This window comes from Diadema antillarum, unplaced genomic scaffold (genome assembly GCF_040938485.1).
Source record: "Diadema antillarum isolate AM-2024a unplaced genomic scaffold, OU_Dant_1.0 seq00000299_RagTag, whole genome shotgun sequence".
In the NCBI taxonomy this organism is placed as follows: Eukaryota; Metazoa; Echinodermata; class Echinoidea; order Diadematoida; family Diadematidae; genus Diadema; species Diadema antillarum.
Window position 1 is genome coordinate 239,133 of NW_027271322.1, and position 8,678 is coordinate 247,810.

The window sequence follows — 8,678 nt, forward strand, 5'->3', positions numbered from 1 at the left end:
ATGTATTCAAAAGCAGGAAAAGACTGTCTCTGTGAAAAATATCTACAAGTTAAAAAAAAAAAAAAAAAGAACTCAAAACAGGGCAAATGGTTGTGTCAGGTACAATTAAACAATCTAGAGAAATGGTGAAAGGGCTATGAAAAAAATGCAGCAAACCCTCCTTAGCTATGACACTGACGGGTGGAGATACACAATAGCCTCTTGTGAGATTTGAACATTAATTTTCTAACCGACTATTCTGTTTTGCCAGCTTGGCAAACATTAGGTGGTGAGTATCTCAGAGCCAACTACCATCACCAGGACATACGGCACTGATTATCCTGAATGATCAATGTTTGCTTTGGGGATTGTACTCAGAATTGTGACCGACTGGCTCAGCCTCATGCACCATAACATGTGAAATGAAATGATATGACAAGTTCTATGACATTAAAGCCCAAACAAAGTTCTGGTAGGCCTGCAAAAGTTGTCAAATTTCGCTCCCAAATGTGAACGTATGCTTAGGAAATGTGCAGGATAACGATGTTATTACAAGATATTCGATGGGTAACAACGAAAATGCGAAATATTTACCAAAAAGGTTCAGTCTCAGAACTTACCCGGACTCCGGGATAACTCGGCTTCGCTTTGACGGCGGGATGAGTTATAATGGTTGTCCCTCTGATTGTACAGTGTTGTCCTATGGGAGCCGCCTGTATAAACTAGCGCTTCGTGTTCTGGCTACTCGCAGTAATGGTCCGAGTTGCTACAACGCGCGCATCAAAAACCTCTTTTGCGCGCAAGCAAAATTAGTGTGCGCCTATCAAGCACCTCTAAAACAATCAAAGGCCCTTGATAAACAACAACAAAAACTCCAAAGACAGCGCGTCTCGGCAACTGAAGACTGCGCGCTATCATTTTTGTTTCAAGTGTTTTGTACAGGATTACGTTAGCACGCACTTTCCTGTTCATTCAGTTAGGCCTCATTTGGTACTTTGCAGTGGCCAGTAGAATGTGGCGATCACTTACTGCGTGTGAATTGTCTGAAGTAGGGTTGAATTTTTCCCGAGACCGAGTTAGTCTGGAGCCTTCTGGAATAAAAGTCGGTTTTCCTACTATTATTATTTTTCTCAAAATACTCCAAATCGACTCATCATTCCGGCAAACCGCGTCAGCCAGGTAAGTTTCTTGGTGGACTCTTTCGATACATTGCAAGTAAAAATGAAATGGTGCTAGACGGGTTCTCCAGCACTTACCGAAACTTAGTTTTCACTTTAAGCTGACTGGGCTCAAATAAAAGAATCTACATACGACAGACCCTCAGGCAAAATATGCAAAGAGGTCACAACTTTATAATCCCAAATTCCTTTTAAGAAAACTGCCTTAAAAATCTATAAGATGCATTTTCTGAAAATACTTGCATCTCCTAAACCATTTTCAAAGGTGATTCTGAATGAGTACAACAAAATAATAATATGAAAGAGCGATATTTGCAAATCTTAACAATTCAAATTTATCAAACATCAGTTATCAAAGCATCAGGGATCTCGGTCTACATGTTGTATCATATCCTGAAAGAAAGAAGAAAGGTTGGTAATTGAATTTAATTTTGTGTGCTGTTACACTAAAATCATATCATACTACCTCCTGTGTGATATTTATTGCTGCTGACTAGTACAAAGTACATTGTAGCTCTTAAGTCTCCTGAAATACAATTTCTGCATCAAAATTCTAAAGAGTGGGGAAAAAAATATTAAGATGTTTGAAGGTAAACACCACACAAAATAGAGACATTTGAAGTTCACTAACTATATGAACAAGCATGTACAAACCTAAAACAAATCTGTCTAACTTGAGGTGAAATGCAGATTCATTAAAGAACTGAAACAGGTAAAGCATTGTGATCATCAAATTCAACATAGGCTACGATTGAGGTAACCCTTGATAGCTATCCTTCCCTTCGGCTGGCATCCGTTCCATCTTTAGTCACTAGGTGTGTTCCATGTGGCACTCAGTGTGATGCACTGCTGACTGCTGCTATTCAATCTAAACGTTGATATTTCTTTTCCTTTCCCTTTTGCAATCCAGCTGTGACTCGAGGACGAGTTTGTTCAGTGCTCTCATGCGCTCCTCCATTACTTGCCCTTCGACGTTCCTTGCTCGGATGCCTTGGCGGCAGCTTTTAATTGCTTTTGTCTCATGATGTCTGCATCTCTGGAGAAATAAGAAGAGAAAGAAAAAAAGCTTGACATGCATACTCCCTGGAAAGTCAACACTGAACAATGAATATCTGCTGCATTTCATCTCACAGTTCTTTTCTCAACTTCCTGAGCATTTAGTGATGGAGCTGATTTTGCAAGGAACAGACTGAAACAAAAGTTTTCATTCTTGAAATGCACTATGAAGAGAAGGCAAGATGTTATCATAAAGTTCTCTTGTCTAAATGGGAAATACAGAAAGATAAAGATTGACAGTTACACGCAAATGAATATGAATAAACATCTGTCAAGCTGATGTACAACAAAAGGTTAAATGGCAGCAGGCATATGGACCACAGTTTCATCATAGTAACTACTGTCTTCTACAAAATCTCACCTCAGTTGTATGTCCTATTACAAATACACTGATACTTTTAAATAATGCAGAGATGCCAGTTAGAATGAAATAGACGGCCTGAAATACATTTTTGTACCTCTAAATGAAGCTACTTTCTACAAGAAAGGGCCTGAACTTTGATACTACCAGGGCCTGAATTCAGGTTTTGCCTGAAAACTTGCATACCGGATTATGCTGTCTTATTTGCTTGATTCAGATACATGTCCCATTGTGTTTGCTTTGCATAATTTTTCTTGGCAGTTTTGAACATTCAAATAGCAGGACAAAGAGCATACAGTATGTGAGCCAATACAGCGTAGTCTCCCTTCAAGGTGTCAATGAACAATCTGTCTCTGAACAAATAGAAAAAGGTGTAATTCAGGAAAATAATCAATTTCACGAGAGATCCAATGTACACTAAAAGCAAAACAGAATAAAGCAGTGGTGATCAAGGGCGTATGTACCGATATTCACACAGTTTGAACACATGTTTGTACAGTGTAGGTGTGTACAAAATACTAGTGTGTGGACTACAAGTTTGTATATGATGCATTACACGTTACCCCGGGGTACCACGTTGTATAGCGCCACCTCATGTCCACTCGAGGACAACCGCAGAGAAATGCATGCGCTGTGTGTGCGTGTACATAGTCATTCCCATGCCACTGCATGTTATACTATGCATGCATGGTACACTCACAGTGGGTACACTGTGCTAGCAATAGCGTGTGCTTCAGTGCAGTGCAGTGGCTAGTGCGCGCTAGCTCCAGCACCAAAATAATTTCCCACTTTTTGGCAACCCAGGGTACAACCTTTAAAAAAAAAAAAAAAATTCAACGAAATGGCTGATTTTTATTTGGTACACCGGGGTACCATTTATGTCATCATATAGGGAGACCAGGATGTTTGCAGCATGATCCGTTCAAGTCCTGGAAATAAACTACTAGTAATCACTCTGTGTTGATGAAAAAATACAGAATCTACAGTATGTTCCTCACTTTCTATGGACAACCATTGGTATTGATGAATGACCATGATTACGTATTTTACCTTTGTTTCCTATCCTCCAGGCTTTTTCCTTTGTTTCCAGTCTGGTCAGAGGCAGATTTCTTCTGAGTTTGCTGCTTCTTTTGATTCTTTGCCCGAGCAAGTTCTCTTTGATTTCCCCCTGTTGGGGAATAAAAGAAAAAAGAAAGAAAGAAAGAAAGAAAGAAAGAAAGAAAGAAAAAGAAGAAGAAGAAGAAGAAGAAGAAGAAGAAGAAGAAGAAGAAGGAAACAGAAAATAGGGGAAAACAGCATTGTGAGTTTATGACATAACCACATTAGGTACAACTGTAATTCACACATGTGTACACTAGGTGCAACCAATATCACTACTGCTGTTTGGTAAAATCATGTGAAATTCTAAGGGGGTATAAATATAAACCATGGTTTATGTAAATTTCTTCTGCGTCACACTTTTCACTCTTCCACAATCTGTGGTCACAAAACAAGCTGCCCATTTATTATTATTATTTTTTTTAAATAGCAGATTCAACTTTACTCTTAGTTTTTAGTCAACAAATCCCTTTAAATTTTATAATAAAATAATAAAATAATCGGTCCACCATTGATGGCCTACTGTATCAAAGCGCAAGATGTACACTGTTGTACATGTATGTCCGTGTGAATTGTGATTAGAAGGCAAGGCTTTTAAACACATACAGGATACATGTGTGACTAGAGCTTTGTACTTAAAAAAACCTACAACAACAACAAATAAACATGAATGATGAAGGAGCATGTAGGTATTAGGAGCAGGACATCAAAGTCTATGGTATATTACATCACATTACACAGGTGATCTCTGATGTACATGTACTCAGAATACAAGTACACTTGTACTATGGAATTACCGGACAGCATGGTAATTCCGGACATGCACATCTCTGTGTACTAATAACATTCAATACACGCAGGACTTCGTAGACTAGCCTTGCAAAGCGTTGCATGGGAATAAAAACTCGCAAAAAAATGTGACACAGTGAATAATGTAAAAAAGCTCAGAAATTCACATTTTACCTCAGATTTAGAAGAAGATGTCGATTTATTACAAGATTTTATTGTGTGAATTGTTCGAAATGTTCATGTAAGACCTTTTACCGTACAATACGAAATTTGAGCCTCATATGCCAATTTTCTCTGCTGTCTGCTCAGTACAAATATGTACAATGAATCATGGGTATGGTTAATGTGATTCTGGTGCAAGGACAAGATGTGAAAGACGTCGACTACTCCATTACGAAATATCATGTCCGGAATCATCCTGAAGCTCAGGATTGGATCCTTTGAATGGCCCTCTACAAGTCTTTGACTATACGTGTAGTGCATACTGGGCATCATCATGCAACTGTAGGTAATTCAGGTAATCAAAATGCGATTTTACACTGCGCTAAAAGATAACTTTATGTAGAGGGGTACACTTGATGTCTATTTTCCAAAAATTGGAGAGAATAATTTTCATAATTTTGCTAAATTTATAATTTTCAGGACTTTGTGAATAACTGGTGTTGTTCTTGGCTGAAATTTCATCCTCTGCTCTGAGGCTCTGAGTATGGAATTCACAGCCATGAAAAAAAAAAAGCATCCGGTGTCATGATATACATTGTACACCTCTCTGCTTCTACGTACTCTCTTTCGAAGGTTCTTACTCATATTACAATGTATAAACACAATTCTATTGTACATGTACATTGTACATGTGTACCTATCAAAATTTCACTGAAAAAAAGATGCAATCTGTGGCTTTTGTTTCAGTTCTTGATAAATACGAATACAGTAGAGTTCGACCTCGATTATCCGGCCATGTCGCGACCGGCGCTCATCCGGATATGGGAGACACAATATCAATGTATATAGCTGCCGTCCAAGCTGCCGTCCCAGTGCACTGGCAGCTAGGCAGGTAGTGTACCCCGCAACGGTAATGTAATCTATGCCAGCCTGCGCAAAATTGTAGTCCCTTACTTTTACGATGATAATGTGGTGTGAATTTATGTTAGTTCTGTCGGGAATATTGTAGGTGAATCATGTGAGTTTTGTAGAAATCTTAATTGAGTTTAAAGTTACTATTTTTCTCAATTTTAGGATGAAAAAAAAAAGTCCTTCACTGCGTGAACGCGTCCGGATAATAGAGATTTCCGGATAAAAGGAGGCCGGATAATCGAGGTCGAATTGTATATGAATGTATACACATCTGCAGATCTGTGGGTTACCACTTACTCCCAGGCAGCATCAGTATAACTGTGTACAAGGAGTCCCCGGCCCGGGGCCCGGGGTTACATTGTACGGTAGACATCCCTTGTACTTGCAAGCTAACATGAGTTACAAATACAATAAATGCTTCAGAAATTATTTTTTAATTATCAAATTATGACAAAAAAAAAAAAATGACTAGAGACAGAGTTCTTCTCAGTAGATAGAATCTAGTAGGGGCAAGCATGGTATTACTGGACGCATGGTATTACCGGACACGCACATTTTTGCGTACTAATGACATTCTGTACGCGCGAGACTTCGTAGATTAGCCTCACAGAACTTTGTGTGGAACGAAATCGCAAAAAACGCCACATAAAAGTGTAAAAACACGAAAAAATTCACATTTTACCTCAAATTTACAGCTGAGTGACCCGCACCTCGTCATAGTTAATATCTATGCATGTTTGAATCACATTTCGCGACTGAAATTCTATGAAATCCCACTCACATACAGGAAAAATGCTGCAGATTCTATTAGAACCAAAAGTTCACTGATCAATATCGGAAATTTGTAGCTATTGTCCTCAAACGCGAACGATGCGGAATAGTTGTGCGCCAAGGGGCACGCAACTCATCGCCCGCGCGTGCAGCTCCCATAGACAAAGCACGTATACTCTAACCAGTTGTCGATTTCTCATAAGGTTTTATTGCGTGAACTGTTCGAAATGGTCAAGACAGACATTTTACTGTAAAATACGAAATTTGAGCCTCATTTGCCGATTTTTTTTTGGTCATCCGCTCGGTGAGAATGTGTACGGTGATTTGTGGGATGAATTGTGATTCTGGTGCAAGGATTAGGTGCGAAAGACCTCGATTATTCGATTACGAAAATCGCGTCCGGTAATACAATGCGATTTTGCACCGCGCAAAAAACCACTATTTTTAGAGGGGTATGTTTGAAGCATATTTTCTAAAAACTGGAACGAAGAATTGACATAAGTTGGCTGAATTCGTAATTTCCATGAGTCTGTGAATAAGTGGTGTTATTTTTAGCCGAAATTTCATTCTATGACTAGACTAGTATGAGTATGGAATCAAAGCCAAAAAGAAAAGCGTCCGGTAATAGGATGTGCCACCCTACTTTACACTTTTTTGAATGGACATTCCCAAAATCCATCTTGATTTGTGATGTATTCTATTGACTTGTCTGGAGACCAAATATCTCCTAGGTTTGACTGAAAAAGGTGTTATGCATCAAGCGATGGCAACATGTGTCGCAAGCTAGCTGAGAATCCCCAGTAATTACACGCTCTATCCTCCCTCGACCTGCGCGCCGCATTGGAGCGCCTATTGATGGCGAGCACCTGTGACCTACCATTCACAAAAAGATCCAGAACTAGACATATTTCTAGACTGATAGACAACAACAACAACATGTATAAGCATAATGTTGCCCGTCTGGAGAAATTAAATAAAAATCGTTCGGTAATAGGATACACCTCCATACTGCAGTTGTTACCTAGTCCATATAAATTCGACCCCAGCTCGGCTGGTACAGAATGAGATTTGTCATATTTATGCAGAAAGAAACAAAGTGTTACACTCGTCGGTGAGCGAAGGTTACAAGAGACGAATGATGCGCCGGAGTTATGACACTCGAACTGATCAATGGATTATACACTTTTAAACAACAGAACTACAGTTTTAACGATTTCCATAGTTAATATGTACGTAAATAATTTAGATGAAATACTCACTAGTCATCTTGGAGTCCGATACACATGTGAAATAACACGTGAAAAGAAGATCAACTTCTTTCTACCGGAAGCGTACAAAGCTAGCTGTAGCTGTATGGCTGTTATTGAGTGGTTTGTGCCTACTATCCTGCACTGCACTTTGTGTGGATCGACCACGGATCGACGTGCTGACACGACGATATATTCGCGGTTGCATTTTGTCACACGCACCGATCTCTGCACGAAGGGTCTGCGTTGAATTTCTGCTATTTTGAAGCCAAAAACTGGAGAGGAAAAGCCACACAGGCAGGCGTGTTATAGATCAAAGAGAATTTAACCCTTCTACACTGCAAAAAGTCCGGTGTTAAATAGTGAACACCGAGCTGGTGTTAAATTTTCGGTGCTCATTTATGGTGTTAAATTAACACCTCCGGGTGTCAATTCCAAATTTTAAACTGTTTTTTGAAGAGTTTCTTAGTAACTGTACTTTTTGTTGATTTTTTATTTAAACAAGACGATCAAGAATTTTACATTAAAATACTAGATTTTTGAAAAAATGTGAAAATAAATTTACACCAAAGTAACACCAGCTGGTGTGGTCTCTTATTGAAGCTGGACGGGTGTTAAACCATTGATATTAACACCAACAAATATCAAATCAACACCATGTGGTGTCATTTTTTGAATTAACACCAGTAGGCCTACAGTGTCAAAATAACACCAGGTACGGTGTCAAATTAACACCACGAAGTGTCAGGTGAACACTTTTCAACGCCATTACAGTGCATTTTCAACACCTGTGGGTGTGGTCCTTTATTGAGGTTTGATCGGTGTTAGATTTAACACCCGTGGTGTTAAATCTAACACCGATGTTTTTACAGTGTATATACTCTGGTGTATACAATAGAGCGCACTTGTACCAAGCTCACAGAACTCTCTATCTCCTTTTCTTCTTCTCCTCTCTAAATTCTTTAGATTGAGATGAGGGACCAATTCAAAATTAGATTGAAAATCTCAATCTAATAGATTTTATCTAATAGACGTAGAAATCAATCTTTTTCTCGATCTAACTTTGGATTGGTCCCTTGCCACAATCTTCAGTCTACGGTAGATTGCTTTCCAACTTCAGAAATT

The 8,678-nt window shown here is 38.9% G+C and overlaps 1 long non-coding RNA gene across 1 annotated transcript; it reads right to left on the minus strand.

Moving 5' to 3' along the window:
• Positions 1-884: 884 nt before the first annotated feature.
• On the minus strand, positions 885-7,674 carry LOC139730241 (uncharacterized). Its single transcript, XR_011710912.1, has 3 exons — positions 7,566-7,674; positions 3,625-3,742; positions 885-2,193 (listed from the first exon to the last, which is right to left on the minus strand). It is a non-coding gene; the product is annotated as an uncharacterized lncRNA (long non-coding RNA).
• Positions 7,675-8,678: the final 1,004 nt, after the last annotated feature.